The 14,440-nt window shown below is 38.5% G+C and overlaps 1 protein-coding gene across 2 annotated transcripts in view; it reads right to left on the bottom strand.

Annotated features, from left to right (window-relative positions):
* The window catches only part of CDK17 (cyclin dependent kinase 17), a 97,631-nt gene extending 86,802 nt beyond the window's left edge, over nt 1–10,829 (bottom strand). The window contains exon 1 of one of the 2 annotated variants that reach the window (XM_061204506.1): nt 10,627–10,829. The gene's annotated coding sequence lies outside the window, so the exon portion shown is untranslated. The remainder of the gene's footprint in view (nt 1–10,626) is intronic. The other variant, XM_061204505.1, reaches the window with a different exon arrangement.
* Nucleotides 10,830–14,440: the final 3,611 nt, after the last annotated feature.

The following is a 14,440-nucleotide window of genomic DNA, read 5'->3' as shown; positions in this document are numbered from 1 at the left end:
GCTATTAAGATCTTATATTAGTATGGTACATTTGTCACAATTATTGACCGAAAACTGATATATTTAACTAAAGTCATTCCTTTATTTAGATTTCATTAGTTTTTATCTAATGTCCTTTTTCTGTTCCAGGATCCCATGGAGTATACCACATTACAGTATAATCATCTTCTGAGGCTCCTTTTGGCTGTGAGTTTCTCAGACTTTCCCTGTTTTAGATGACCTTGACAGTTTTGAAGAGTACTGTTCAGCTGTTTTGTAGAATATCCCTCAACTGAGATTTGTCTGATGTTTTTCTCATGATTAGACTGGGGTTGTAATTTTGGGGGAGGAAGACCATAGAGGTGAAGTGCTATTCTCATCACATCATACTATCGACGTAATTTATGATTGCTGAAGTTAACTCTCTCAGTCTGTTGGGCCTGCTATAACAAAATACCTTAGACTAGGTGGCTTATAAACAACAGACATTTATTTCTCACAGTTCTATAGGCTGGGAAGTCCAAGATCAAGGCCACTGCAGATTCAGTATTTGGTGAGAGCCCACTTTCTAGTTCACAGACTGCCTTCTCACTGTGTCCTCACAAAGGAGAAGGGGAAAGGGATCTCTCTTAGGTCTATTCATGAGGGCTCCACCCTCATGGCATAAGCACCTCCCAAAGGTCCCACCTCCAAATACCATTACACTGGGGCTTAGGTTTCAACATATGAATTTTAGGGAAATCCTTGTTCTTGGAATCTAAATCACGCATTTGCTTATGCAAATGTTATATATATATATGTTGTTCATTTGGCAAAGTAATAGCAAAAGAATAGGAAACAACCCAAGGATCCACACAGGACTGAGTGATCATACATCCAACAGAAGTACTACAACTATTAAAAATAAAGGAAGATCTTTAGATATGGAAAAACCTCCAAAATAAAATACATTTACGTACATTTGCAAAAAGACACACTGGAAATTTAGATTATAGTCTATTTTCTACATTGTTTTATGTTCTTATATTTGAAAGATAATTTTTAAAACATAATGATTGAGACCATAAAGACAGAAAACAGTAAGACACTGATAAGAAACTAAAGTAATTAAACAAGAAGGGCATTAGACTGAGGTGGCAGTAAACAAACCAAAACCTAAGCTACACTCAATACACTTGAATCTGAGGAAATGAAACTTAAGAACCACCAATCACAACCAACCAACTAGGCTTTCCTAAATAAGGTAACCGCTTAAACTATAGCCAATCAAATAATTTCCTTGCTTGCTTCCATGTCTTCTCTATGAAAACCTCCACCCTAGCTCCTGTTGGTGGAGCACTCCTAACCACCTTTGGCTTGGCTCCGCCTGATTCAAATCAATGTATGCTCAAATAAAGTTGAAAATTTTAATGTGCCTCAGTTTACCTTTTAACAAAACAAACTAAAAAAGCAAGAGAAAAACATTCACTAGAGGGAAAAGTAAATAAAATAAGTGGAACAGAAGACTTTTATACATCAACTTAAGAAAACTTCCCCCCAAACACGATTAAACTAGCAAATCCAAAATAGAATAAAAAGGGAGAAAAAATAAGATGGAATGATGCAAGTTTTAATCATTTTGCCTTTACTTTAAATTTAAATCCTAGAACAATGACTCTAAAACTCAAGAATTACTTGGAATGTTTTTAAAAAAACCCAAACCCAGAGTATCCAATTCAGTTGCTCTGGGACAGAGCTTGAGATTTTACACACACACACACACACACACACACACACACTCTCACACAGGCTTCTAGCTTTTCTTTTTTTTTTTTTTTTAAATCAACAAGAGTGCTTCTGAAGCTCAGGTTAAGGCCACTGACCTATAAGAACATAAGATAATAAACAAAAACATAATAAACAGTAAACATCTAAGCAGATTTTATGACAAAGGAAAAAAACAAACCAGTTTCTTCTCTTGATGGATAAGTTGTATTACCTGTTATTCTATTTTGACTTCAGAAAACCTGAGTCACACACAAAAGTCATTAAGAAGGAAAGCAAATATTGCCTAGACTGTTAAGATGTCAAAGAAATGGTATAGCACAAGCCTGAAGAAGGGAAACAGGGCAAATGGTTACACGAAAAATTTGGCTGGCCCTAAGGAAAAGCTTATCAATGTGTTCATCAGGAAGATTACGACAGTTTTATCCCTAATGATCATTAGATAAGAAACAACAATGAATATCCTAAATTATTTAGTCCACTAGTCTATACTATTCCCTTCCTGCCAATATACCTAAAGGGTACAACATACACCCATTAGTAACACTAACTCACTAACACACTGATTCTCAAATTCAGTGGCAGAGGCATATTACAAAATCCAGGAAGTATGTACGGTTTAAAAAGCCAGAGATGATTTTGATTCAATTGTCCTTGTGAACCACTTATTTAGACATTCATCAACCTGAAGGAATGGATCTGCAAAACAATTCTAGTACCATAACCAAGTTTTTCCCGCTATAATACAGAGTAATAAAAATAATTGCTAACTGTGAGTGCTCACTAGGTGCAAGGTACTTTGCAAAGTGCTTTATACATATCATTTAATTTCTACAACCCTATGAAGTAGGTTCTGTCATTCCCAATTTTATAGAAGAAACGGACCCTTAAGAGTTTAAGTAACTAGCTCAAGATCACATAGTTATCAGTTATTACTTGGGGAAGCATTATTATCTGATTTCTCAAATAAATCTGATTTCTCAAGTGAATCTAGTTTTTATCACACACTTACTATATCAGAGATATAATTTAAAACTCAATTTTATTGATAAAAACCTAAATAAAACGTCTTTAATTTTAAAAGTAGACCATAAAGCAGTTTTTATTTAATTACAGTAATTCCAATGAAAACATATCTCCTGGTCAACTGTATACATAACTATCAGGGTAACAGGAATGACATTAAATGCACTGTTCTGAGTGCAATTCTGTATTTTATTTTAATGAATTTAAGTCTAGTACTATACAGTTAAACAGCTGGATTTCATTAAGGATGAAATTTTATCCAAATCTTACTCTTGATACTGACCAATGTTTTTAGACCTTTAGAAATAGGTATTTTGTTTACATATAGATATTGTAATTTTAGATTCTAATTTGTCTAAAAGATAACAATCTTTGAAGATTACATCCCTTTTCTCTCCATTTTCACTAACAAGTTAGTACAACTCACGTGTAACTAAAAAGGCCCAGTAATACCAAATTATTGCCCCTCCAAATTGGCCTACCAACTGCATCCAAATTACTCTCATACAAACAAAGCCTACATGGCCTACATGTAGCACCAACACTCAAAACTTTTAATGGCTTTTTATTTTCTACTATATCAAAATTAATTCTTGACCCTTTCTAGGCCATAACTAATCTGACCCTAACTTACTAATTCAGTGTTGTTTCTCCTAATTCCATCACTTCATTCACTCAATTAAATAATACATAATATGGGGGAAATACCAAAATTTAAAAAGCATGATCCCTCTGTAGCACAAAGCCAGACAAAAGGGTAGAGGATTTGTAAATAATTAATTACAATACAATACAATGTATTAAGTACTATAGTAGACATAAATGCTATAGCAAAATCACCATAACTCTGTCAGAATGGATCAAAGAAGACTTCAGAGGAAGTGACATTTGTCCTCAAAAATGAGAATTTCTCTCCAACTGTCACAGCACTGTAATACCAACACACCAGTTTCCTCATCTTTGTATTCTAGCACTGACCACAGTGATGGTACAGAGCAGGCATGCACTTCAGACAGGGATGCATGGATGGATGGATGGATGGATGGAAAGAAGAACAGAGGGATAAAAAGACAGACACAAACCATCAACAGATGAATGAATAAAGAAGATGTGGTATATATATATACAATGGAATATTACTCAACCATAAAAAAGAATGAAATATTGCCATTTGCAGCAACATGGATGGACCTAGAGATTATCACACTGAGTGAAGTCAGTCAGAGAAAAGACCAATATTCTTTTGTAGCACTTATGTGTGGAATCTAAAAAATAATACAAATCAATTTATTTATAAAACAGAAGCAGATTCAGACATAAAAAAACAAACTTATGGTTACCAAAGAGGAAAGGGGGGGGGTAGATAAATTAGGAGTATGGGATTAACAGATACACACTACTATATATAAAAGAGATAAACAACAAGGATTTACTGTATAGCACAGGGAACTATATTCAATATCTTGTAATAACCTATAATGGAAAAGAATCTTAAAAAGTATATATATAATTGAATCACTTCACTGTACACCTGAAACTAACACAATATTGTAAATCAACTATACTTCAAAAAAAAGACATATATATAAAGTAAGAATGAATAATTGTTAGATTAAAATAGGGTAAAATTGGAAGTAGTAATTCAGATGAGGCATTCCAAAATCCTGACATGTGAAAGTGGCAACAGAAAAAGATAAATCTAAAAGATGTTTAGGAAATAAAATTAACAAGATTGGGTGTGACTGACGGGACTAGAGGGAGAAGAGCATAACAGAAAAACATCAGAAGCTGCCAAAGGTTTTGGCTTAAGTGACTAGGCTGATGGTGGTGCATTCACCGTGGCTGGGAATGGAGGTAGCGGGGTAATAAAAGAGTTCAGCTCTGGTAAGGGAGCGCTAAGAGGCAATAATATCTGGGAGACAGCTAGAAAAGAACTCAGAAAAAGAGGTCTGGATTAGAAATAAAGACATGGAGATCATCAGCATATAGGTGATAAGAACAAAGCACTAAATACGGATGAGAATGCCCAGGGATCATGTAATACATGAGAAGAGGGGCCAAGGACAGAACATTCCAGACAACCAATGTTGCCATTATTTCACCCATTAAAGTATATTTTTATAACGTACAATGACTAACACAATGCTGAGGACATGACAAAAGCTTTAAAAGTACTTACTGATTACATCTCTGAATTAACTGAAAAATCATATTTATTAAGTATAATAAAGCCATAGATAAAAGATCATTTCTTAAAAATAATTCAGTAAGATGGGCTCAAGGGACTAACGTCTGCTTAAGGAATCCAAAACTTACTTCAAAAATCAACAAAAAGCTTCCTTCTCACCAGAAACAGCAATACAAATCAGTAATTAAAATATTAAAACCTGGAAGTATATTATACTTCAAAAGTTTATTTTATAAAATACTTAAAAATGTGTATTAATTTAAAGGATAATGCCTCTAAATTTGGAGTAAGAGCTTCAGTGTTGTTACCTGATAATTTTTCACAAGTATTAATACCAATTTTAACCAACTTTTGTTTATATCATTTAACATTAACACACACTAATAACAAATATTAACCATCAATTGTAAAAATAGCAGGATTAAATATATGATAAGACCAAAGTGAGTTAGTAATGAATATAGTGAAAGAAAAATTATTCTTGGGTCCTTTTCCCATTGTTTACAAATATACATACAAAATTTAGAGTATTCTTGAAAGTATTTACACTAACAAGAATGTGCTATTAGGGCTTCCCTGGTGGCACAGTAGTTGGGAATCCGCCTGCCAATGCAAGGGACACGAGTTCCAGCCCTGGTCCGGGAGGATACCACATGCCGCGGAGCGATTAGGCCTGTGCGCCACAACTGCTGGGCCTGTGCTCTAGAGCCCGCGAGCCACTACTACTGAGCCCGCGCGCCTAGAGCCCGTGCTCCACAAGAGAGGCCACCGCAACGAGAGGCCAGTGCACTGTGGCGAGGGGTGGCCCCCGCTCGCTGAAACTAGAGAAAGCCCGTGCTCAGCGAGGAGCCAACGCAGTCAAAAATAAAATAAAATAAATTTATTTTTTAAAATGTGCTATTAAAAGGTTAACAAAATCTTTTTTTTTTTTTAAACTCTTACCGCAAACGAAAGAAAGCAAACCTTCTTTCACTGTTTTTCACTTTAATGGACTACCCTTAGGTCAAGTCAATAACATGTTCTGTTTTTTAAATCTGAATAAGAGATAATAACAATACTGATGTGCAATTTATATAAGGATCAGTTTTTAATATAAAAAATGACAAAAATGTACAATTTGGTCTGGTATTTCCATTTTTCAGTGGTACATAGCCACATATAAAGTGTGCAACTTCAAAGATCAAAATTACACTTTAGTTAATTAAAATATGCAATACCAAACCAAAAACAAGTAAGTACTTATACCTGTATAAATATAGACATAGATTTTATCTGCCTTAAGGCAAATTTTTCCCCAATACTGAAGCAATCTACACAGTATGTATCTGGCTCTATCTTCCCTTTTATGACACATGCTCAAATAATGTGAACTAATTTTAACACATTAAAAAAAATCAAAATAAAGACAATTTTCGCTTATCCCGATGTCATGGATTTATAAATCTACCTCCTTAAATACAGTATTCAATATCATATGTTACTGCAGAATGTCATGAATTTATAAATCTACTCCTTAAATACCGTATTCAATATTATATGTTACTGCAGAACATAACATTATTTATAGTAGGCACCCCACCTGTTAGATTTACGGATAGACGTCTACTGATTTTCCAAGCTGGCCAAAAGAGAGAGGAAAACAGGCTAGGAAAGGTAAGCGACACTCAAGTACATTCAATACATTTTTCTGGTCCTTGGCAATTCCTCTTTTCAGGTCAAATATTTTGCAGATATCAAAGTAACTGACAACGGGAAGGGATAGTTAGGGAGTTTGGGATTGACATGTACACACTGCTATATTTAAAAAGGATAACCAAGAAGGACCTACTGTATAGCACAGGCAACTCTGCTCAATGTTATGTGGCAGCCAGGATGGGAGCGGAGTCTGGGGGAGAATGGATACATGTATATATATGGCTGAGTCCCTTTGCTATGCGCCTGAAACTATCACAACATTGTTAATTGGCTATACTCCAATACAAAATAAAAAGTTAAAAAAAAAAAAAGCCTGGGAGCAAAATAATGACAAAGAATTCACTAGTGACAGTAAGAGTTTTTGGCTTAATATTGTAAGTATCTCATAGACATTTTTTTTAAAAAGTCAGTCTAATAGGTCCTCTCATCACCAGTCAAAGAAATTGCCAACACTGTAGGTTGAACGCAAGTTATACCAAGTTTTCTATTGTAGGCAGTTTTTTACCTCACAAATACTATATAAAGCACATATAAAAATGCCATAAACCTACTGTTTATCTTCATCATTTCAAATGCAAAATGCCACAATCAGTTTACAAAATGCATTTAAAATAATTTTTCTATTTAAAAGTTTAAGCAAAAATTACACATTCAAAATTCAAAGAACTCAAAACTATTTTTCCTTCACATGTATGAAAGGGGGCAACTTTTAAAATACTCTGAAGAATATTTTATAAGCTGCATTTAACATATAATGTCTCTTTTCTACAATACAGCAATACATTCATTGTAATTACACATCATGGAAGTATAAAAGCTATATAAATGAATGCCATGACATGATGCTATAATTTTTATTAAGACTAGAGAACAGTAATAAAGATTCAAAATGTAATGCCCTATAAATATTCAGTATTATTAGACAATAACAAAGAAAATACCACCGCAAAAATTTTGTGTTCATAGAAAATTTTTTTATATTAAGGAACATCATCATTTTCACTTTTGAATATCCATCTCAGAAGCCATTATAGTTCCACTGTTCACAATAAAATATTTGCAGTTTTTTAGTTAGTACTATTTCACCAATAAAGGAAAAGGAGAAAAATATTGCTGAAAATAAGGGAAAAAACAAAAGCCTTGATAGAGTAAATTATTTTATATGCCATCTCTTGCCACCATAATCGTAGGACTAAATAAGTAACTGAAAACTAAGTATATCAACATTTATATACTTTAAGATCTTAGTCAACACAGCTATTTTGTACTACAGAAAAAATAAAATTTAATTTTCCTATTTTAGTAAAACCAATGACTTATTAGAACAAGACTGCTGGTGTACAAAGCTACCACACTGGATCGCTACCATACACTGAATTAATTAATTAGAATTAATTATTCTAATTTCATCTTTCCTTACTATATATCTCTTTTTTCCTTCAGGTAACCAGAGTACATTTGACAAGCTGCACTATTTCAAATACCTCACACTGAAAGTGACTTTAATGGGTCTGAATCCAAGGATGAGAATAAATTACACATTTTATAAAAGCTTCTTTTAGTAACAGGCAAATTAGGATATTAACAAGACTTTAATTCTTTTTTTTTCTTTTAAACAAGACTTTAATTCTTCACATACTCTTTTTACTGATTGTAAAAGTAATGTGAAAATTTGAAAAATAAAGAAATGTATTTTTATTCATCCGTAAGTCTCACCACCCAGAAATCTGTTAACTTTTTGGTAGATTTCCTTCTAGTGAGAATAAAACTTCAGGTATCTAATTAGACACTAATTAATATGTAGTGGGAAAAAAAAATCAGTGTATCCTCAATATGGCCTTTCGATAAATAAATAAAACATCGATTATTAATGGTATGACCTGTTAATTTCACAAAGAATTAAGGGAGTCCCTCAATTCACAGACTGGTCCCTAAACTGAAATCCCTTTCACGATTTTTATAGCGTCAACATTTTAATGGCAACAAGCAGCAAGACATGACTGTTCTTACAATGACATCAACAGTAATGTCCCAAACATCAAACAGGCTTTACTTTTCTTTCCATTCATATTCCAATATGTTTTTATTTTCGCTGTTAAAAATCAATAATAAATTATATTTGCACAGTAATTTTAAAACAGCTTAAATTCAAAGACTAAGTTATTTTCTTTGAAGCCCAGCATTCAAACTATTAGTGTTCCTGACCTATGAGATAATTTACCAAAAAGGTTATCACTTTTAATTCCAACAATCTCTCTCATAAAAAAAAAGAATATTCCTTAAATATAGCCACATTTTTTCTTTTGTTCCAACCCGTTGTTTATGGAAGTATGCAGATGCTAGGATTACAAAGACTGAAATGACTTCACTAACAAAGCAACATCTCAACATTAAATAAACCAACTACTTAATCTCATAAAAGAACTGAACAAAACCAATAATATTAATGCTAGCAAATTTTTTTCTTAAAATGTGGCTGAACCTTATTTCTAGCTTCAAGAAAGGCTTTCCTTTACTCAAGGCATCAAAGATCTTAAATCCCATTCATTTTCTTCTGTCCAATGGTCAAAAAAATAAGTCTAAAATACAGTAACTCAGATTTGTTACTCAAGCCTTCTTACGCAAGCGCCTTTTAAAAGAAATCCTTCAACAAAGCCTCAAGAAAGAATCAGCAAAGTTGGAGGAAAGAATTGTCTAAGTCAAGCATTTCCTGATAAGTGACAGAAGGTCTAGCGGCTGCCAGGGATACACTTTGCTGACCCCAGGAATAGTGAAAACTCGAAACAAAATTTGCCACTTTTTTATCTAAAAAGTTAATTTGGCTAATAAGTAAAGAGCTGATAATCCATGACCAACGACGTGTCTCTGGTGGGCACATTAACATAAAGAAGGAGCGCCAGGGATTTCAGCTAAATGCTTTTACCATTTTTGCAGAAGAAAAGCTAATTGTTAATGGCCATGTGACATTATAAGATCCCAGAAAGGAAAGGGTGGGAGGAAGAGAGAGGAGTTCAAGGCAGTTCAGGGTCAGAACAAGCTCAGACATCCTGTCATTAGCAAACGTTCCCCAAGCTGAAGGCAAAATACTGCTTACCCGAAAAGGAGTGGGTGAGAGGTACGGGGAGAACGAGGGGAAAACCACAGGAGAGTCAATGTGGCAGGGAGGGGGTGATGGAAGGGAGCGAATCTGGAACTATCCAGCTGAATTGGGGAGCAAAACCATCGGGCACAAAAACCCTGAGAAAAGCAACTGCGACGGAGACGCCAATACTTGGCAGCCCCCCCCCCCGCCCCATCTGCCCCTCCCATCGGTTCTTTGGGTTTCCCACATTCCCTCCACCTCTGCTCTGACCCACACTCAGGGGTGTGACTCGCCAGCGGGAGGCTGCCCTGATCTTTGTCTCGGCCGGCTCCTCACGCGAGGGCTCCTCCTCCTCCCGCTCCCCACCCACGCACACCCCCGGCGTCTCCAAGGAGCTGGAAACGCGGTGGCCACCGCCGCTTCCTCTCCCACCTCTCGCAGACCTGCGCCCCTTCCTTCCCCTCGGGGTTGCGCCGCCCGCCCTCGCAGCTCCACCCCCGCCGAGGGGACCTTTGTGTCTCGGGGGACTTTCTGCCTCCTCCTCTCCTCGGCCTCGCGGCGAGACCGGCCTCCCCCGGAGACCAAAGCGGCAGCAAGCGCGGAGGCGGCTGCGGCGGCGGCGGCTGGAGGCGCCTCTCGCGAAGGAGCCCGTGCGTCAGACACTCACACCCCACCCCACGCCCGGAAATGCCCGGGCGACCGGGGTCCGAGATGGACCCGAGGGGCGACAAACACAAGCGAGCCCCCTGCGCCGCGCCGCCCTCCTCAACTTCCCGGCCGGGCCTGAGCCGCCCGCCCCGGCCCCCAGTCCCAAGCACCCTCCGGCCGCTCTCAGCCCAGGGTCGGCGGGGCAGCAGGGAAAGCCCCGAGCGGCCGCCAGCCGCCAACTCACCAGCAAGTGCGGGGGCCGCGTCCCGAGCGCTGGCGAGGCGAGGCGCACAAGGAAAGCGGTTCCTCCGACGCCCGCGGCGACCGGATGCAGGTCCGGGTCCCAGCGGCTGGCAGACCCGAGGCGCCTCCGAGGCGCAGGCCTCCACCGCCGCAGCAGCCTTCCAGCTCACGCCGAGGGTCCGAGCCTCCGGGAGGGGCCGCGGGTCCCTCACGCGTTGTCAAGCCCCCCGGACAACATGGCTCCCGGGCTGCCGAGCCGCGCAGGCGGCCCACTAATCCCCTTGGAGGAGCCGCGGCGGGAGTGAGGCGGGCAGGGAGGCGCCGACGCCCGGTTGCGGCGGCCCGGCCGGACACGGGCTCCTTCTCTGGGGCCGGGCCGTGCGAAGCTGAGGAGACGCTCGCTGCGTATGCGTCGCTTTTTCACTCGGCGGCTGCGGACTGACGCCTCCGCCTGTTCCCCCGGGGAGAGCGAGCGAGAGAGAAAAAACACTTTTATTGAAATGATCCAACCAGCAGCAGCGGCGGAGAAAGGCGACCGGCCGCGGCAGCTTCCCCCACCCCCTCTTGAGCAGCTCGCCGCAGGCAGCGCGACCCCTGCCGGCGGCGCCGGCGGCGGGGGCGGGGCCTAGAGGGCGGGGCGGGGTATCCCCGGGAAACCCCCCACCCCGAGATGTAGGGCCTCAGTCTCCCGTGCCCGGCTTCTGGAGTGGCTGGAGGGCGGTGGGAGAGGTGAAGAGATCCCCGCAAGGGTGAGGAGGTTAGGCAGTGTCTGTCTACGGCGACTGGGGAAGAAATTATCTGAATAGTTCAGCCCCTTCATCTTCCACCACCCCCGACAAAACAAAAACGGTTGCTTAAATTATCCAAATAATTATGTAATTTAGATACCATTGCCGTAGCTCTCTACTGGTTCTCTAGAAAGCTGATGTCAAAGGGCCCACACTTGAGCTTGATTGCTGCAACTTTTCTCCTTTATTGTGGGTGGCTGGGTGGGTACCAGGGCAGCATTCACTCACACAGGCAGCATTTATTCATTTAAACTACAAACTTCTTTATATTATGTTCTTGACAATATACTAAGTCCTCAGAGCTCGGAGAATCTCCCTGGGATGAAAAGTACTCCATAAGCAATTGTAATAAAAATCTGAGCTTTATGTGAAGGGAAATAGAAGGTGCTATGAGAACAGAAAGGAACTTCTGTTGCAGAGTTGGTTAGGTTTTGTTTTCTTGGAGGAGCGGGGCCGCCCGAGAGGTTGGCCCAGTTTCTGTCAATGTTTTTACTTTCTTCTTTCCCGGAGGCTAAAGGCTAGTTCAGGAATGAACAGCGGAGTGAAAGTGAAGACAAACTGAAGTAACACTGACCCACTTTTTTCCACTAAAAAGGATAAAAGCATAAAGTAAACACAAACATAAACCCCTAGAGGGAGATAATGCGAAGACCAAAAAGAAGAGAATGGAGACCGGATGTAGACAACCTAAACAAGAAAAAATTAAAACCACGTAAAAGGCCTGGTGAAGTGAGATATGAATATTTTTCCATTGTAATACCTGGAAATAGACAATAAATTTTGAATGTAATTTCAAATCACATTATGTCCTAAGGACTTCTGACAATTATCTTCTTGGCTTCTTGGGTGAATCCTTTCCCCCTACAAATAATACCTGATGACTTCTCTTATTTTCTTGCACAAAATTGAATGTATCTACTGTAATATTCAACAATCATACAATCAGTCAGACTTCTCCCGTACCTCTAAAATTACCAGAATCCATAAGTTAGGAATATTTATGCTCTACACATATTTAACACTTGCTTATCATACAAGAACACAAATATATAACAAGCTCTCCTTTAAAAAAAAAAAACAGAAAACAAAAAACACTGTAATTGATGCTTTTTAGATTTGTCCAAGTCAAAGCACTTTGTAGTATGGCAAAAAGTAGCATCATTCAGAGATCTTTTAAAGTTGGAAAGACAGAAAAGTTGATATTTTTATAAGACCTACTTATATGCCAAGTATTTTTCACATACTTTTCTTATTTTAAAAGATAATTGTATGTCTTTTTTTGGACCCTTAGTAAATGTTAAAAATCATAATAAAAGTGAGTTTACAAAATAGCATCCTGAGTTTCACATTAATAATTCCCCCTTCTATCATTATATTGGAAATACTCCATTGGAAATCAAAAGATTGTTCTAATTGCCTCATCTAAAGCTACTAAAGAGCACCTTTTCCTCTTCCTACATCTTTTATTATGATAATAAAGACTTCATAATTAGAACTTAGATGATGATTGTATCGATCTATTTATTCTTTCCATCAAAAAATATTTACTGAGTGCTCCTGATGTGCCAAGCATCGTTCTAGGCACTGAAGATACAGAATTGGACAAGACTGACAAGGTATAGCCCTCATGGAACTGTTTGCTAGTGGTAGAAACAAGCAATAAACATGTAACTCACTTAAGGAATTCATAAGATAACTCATAATCATGAGAAATCTAATGAAGAAAATGAAACAGTAATGGAAAAGAAATTGAGGGGAGGGACAGGATAGGTGGGGAGGGACAGGATAGGTGGTGAGGTCAGGAACGGCTTGATTATCAGCAGAGGCTGAAAGGGTTCTTTCTCTGTATCAACTTGGTAAATGATTCAATCAAGAAAAGATCACATGAAAAAAGAAATTGTGGTATTTACATACAATGGAATATTATTCAGCCATTAAAAAAGAAGGAAATGATGCTACCCCATGGATGAATAAGGAGAACGTTACACTAAGTGAAATTAGCCAATCACAGAAGGACAAATACTTCATGAATCCATTTATATGAAGTATGACAAATAGTCAAATTCAGAAGCAGAAAGTAGAAGGAGGATTGCCAGGGGCTAGAGGGTGGGGGAAATGGGGAGTTGCTCTTCAATGGGTATAAGGTTTCAGTTATACAAGATGAAAAAGTTCTAGAGATCTGCTGTACAACATTGTGCCTATAGTTAATGATACTACTGAAACCTGAAGAATTTAAGAGGGTAGATCTCTTTTTATCTGTTCTTATTGCAAAAAAGAAAAGTCACATTCAGTCAAAATAATGGGTGAGTGCATTTATTTAATTACTTTTAAAAATTGATTTAAAATTCACACATCATATTTTTGGCATGTTGGACTTTTTCCTAGGTTGTAATATAGACTGTTTTTAACCTGGTAAAATAAAGTTAAATTATAAAATTACTTAGAGCATTTCCCAAACTGTGCTTAATAGATATTCCCTAGAACTTGGTGGGGGGAAAGGGTTGAGAAGGATCTCAAGATCAATCCAACTACTTGATCTCTTTTGGAAATTCACAATGCACATTTACATATTAAAAGCTCTGAGAAGTTCCGAGATTAAAAGCTCTGAGAAGTTCCGAGATTAAAAGTAACTTTCTTGCGGGCCCCTGAAGGGGAGAATCTGAAGGTCATTGAACTTTGGACAGAGAGAGTAGAAGGAGATGGAGCTGGAAAATCTTTGCTGTGATTCACACTCTGAGAGTGACATAGCCTGGGAAACAAATGTGAAACATGACCAGATAAGATATGGAAAACAGACACTTAAGCTGGTTTTCAGTTGCTCAACATCAGTGGTTCTCAAACGATGGTCCCTAAACCAGCAGCAGCAGTATCACCTGGGGATTTCTTAGAAATAAAAATTCTCAGGCCCCACCTGATACCAGCTGAATCAGAAACTCTGGGATGGAGCCCAGCAAGCAGTTTTAACAAGTCCTCTAGGATTCCACTGCACAAGAAAGTTTGAAAACCACTACTCTGCACAACATCAAT

This window comes from Eubalaena glacialis, chromosome 11 (assembly GCF_028564815.1).
Source record: "Eubalaena glacialis isolate mEubGla1 chromosome 11, mEubGla1.1.hap2.+ XY, whole genome shotgun sequence".
Lineage (NCBI taxonomy): Eukaryota > Metazoa > Chordata > Mammalia > Artiodactyla > Balaenidae > Eubalaena > Eubalaena glacialis.
Note: the sequence above shows the minus strand (reverse complement) of the source record. Positions and strands in the feature narration are given on the sequence as shown.